Source organism: Apium graveolens, chromosome 2 (genome assembly GCF_009905375.1).
Source record: "Apium graveolens cultivar Ventura chromosome 2, ASM990537v1, whole genome shotgun sequence".
In the NCBI taxonomy this organism is placed as follows: Eukaryota; Viridiplantae; Streptophyta; class Magnoliopsida; order Apiales; family Apiaceae; genus Apium; species Apium graveolens.
The window spans coordinates 145004689-145006841 of NC_133648.1; the positions used below are offsets into that span (position 1 = coordinate 145004689).

The 2153-nt window shown below is 37.1% G+C and overlaps 1 non-coding gene across 1 annotated transcript; it reads right to left on the reverse strand.

Annotated features, from left to right (window-relative positions):
- Nucleotides 1-1807: 1807 nt before the first annotated feature.
- LOC141709223 (small nucleolar RNA R71) lies at nt 1808-1914 on the reverse strand. Its single transcript, XR_012569811.1, has one exon. It is a non-coding gene; the product is annotated as a small nucleolar RNA R71 (small nucleolar RNA).
- Nucleotides 1915-2153: the final 239 nt, after the last annotated feature.

A 2153-nucleotide genomic window follows, 5' to 3' on the forward strand; every position in this document is an offset into this window, starting at 1 on the left:
CACCAAGAGATGGTCAACTTTCATAATGAATACCATAAGAGATAAAGCTAGAATTTCTGGTTCAAGGGTTACAGAATTCATTAAAAATATAGTTCAAGATGATGGAAGTGAAATTCCAATGAAGAAGGATTCTGCTAAACTTGAAATGATACTGAAAGAGAAATTTCTATGCTACAATGAAGATTCTTCTCATTCAAGGGTAATAAGACTGGGTGATGGTTTAGAAAGAAACCATATCTCTGCTTTAAGGACACAATTTACCAGATTAGAAGTCAGAATGAAGAGATGAAGCAAGTCAAGACTACAATAGCTCAAGACTTGAGGAATAAAGAAGAAAAGCTGATATCAAACTTTGTCAAGAATCACTTTGGATTCAGATTGACTCAGTGAGATTGGTAAAAGCTACAAGGACTGTAAATTGTAGATTAGTTATCTAGTTAATATCTTATTGTATTTGTACTTAAATGTTTTTGACATCATCAAATCTATTAACTTGTATATTTTGCATAATTTACAAGTTGGGGGGAGATTGTTAGATATATTTGAGATGTCATGTCTAATATGATTTATGTTTAGTTTTCAGAACTTAACAACAGGACATATCAGGACTTACTGAAGTCAGAGCTTAATATCAGAACTTAAGGTACATATCAGTACTTAAGTGCGGGAAGACTTTCAGATATGGAATGTGGCTGATTTACAGGAGAAGATCGAGACTAAAATAATAGAAGATATGCATGGAAAGAGTTAGAAGACTAGAAGACTTGTAGAAGATATCTGATTGATATATTTTAGGAGACAAAATTATATTCCATATCAATTAGAAGTTATCTTGTAACTGTGTACTATATAAACACAGCTTAGGGTTTACACTATATGTGTTTCATTATCGAGAAGATTATATATTGTAACCTAGCAGCTCTTAGTGATATTTGTTCATCATTGAGAGAGAACAACAGTTCATTTTGTAACAGAGTTTATTGAATATACTTGATCTTTGTTACATACTTGTGTTAAATCGATTTGATTGTATAAACACTGTATTCAACCCCCTTCTATAATGTTATGTGACCTAACATATACTAGTTGCGAACTCTTATACTTCCGTGTATTATTAGCGCATGTTTAGCGACTAACAAATTTTTGGCACCGATGCCGGGTACTGCAGTGTTAATTTATAGTTTATATGCTTTCCATCAGTGGTCGTTAAAGTTTATTGACTCGGACATTGTTACTTATCTCTTTTCCTGTCTTATTTCAGGTACACTAGCGAGGGTGTATGCATACGCGTTTGCGTACTCGTAAGAGAACACTGGATAAAGCCGAGGAAGAAGTTGTGGTAGTTCGTAAGGAAGTTTTCGAGGAAGAAAAGAAGGTAGAAGAAGAAAAGAAAGTTGAAGAACCAGCTTTATTAGAGATGGGTGATCAAGCAGAAAATCCTAAGGCTTTGATGGACTATTCTCAGCCTAAGATTAATGACATTCAGTCAAGCAACATCAGACCAGCCATCAGGGCTAACACTTTTGAGATCAAGTCAAGCACGATTCAGATGATACAGAACTCAGTTCAGTTTGGGGGTTCTCCTACTGAAGACCTCAACATGCACATTAGGGATTTCATCGAGATCTGCGATACTTTCAAGTTTAATGATGTGATTGAAGATGCTATCAAGCTACGCCTCTTCCCATTCTCTCTGAGGGACAAGGCTAAGTGCTGGTTACACTCTCTACCAGCAGGGTCTATCACCACTTGGGAGGATCTTGCACAAAAGTTTCTCACTAAATTCTTCCCCATGGCGAAGACTGCTGCAATCAGGAATGCTCTTACCCAGTTCGCTCAGCAAATAGGAGAATCTTTGTGTGAGGCTTTGGATCGATATAAGGAGATGCTAAGGAAGTTCCCACACCATGGCATGCCTGATTGGATGATTATTAACTACTTCTACAATGGATTAGGTGCTACTTCTAGACCCATGCTTGATGCAGCATCAAAAGGAGCCTTGTGGGCTAAAAGCTACGATGAAGCTTATAAACTTACTAAACTGATGGCTGCTAATGAGTACCAGAATCCTTCCCAGAGACTGACTCAGGGGAAAGTCGCAGGAATTCTGGAGTTAGACACAGCAACTGCTATCGCTGCCCAACTTAAGGATT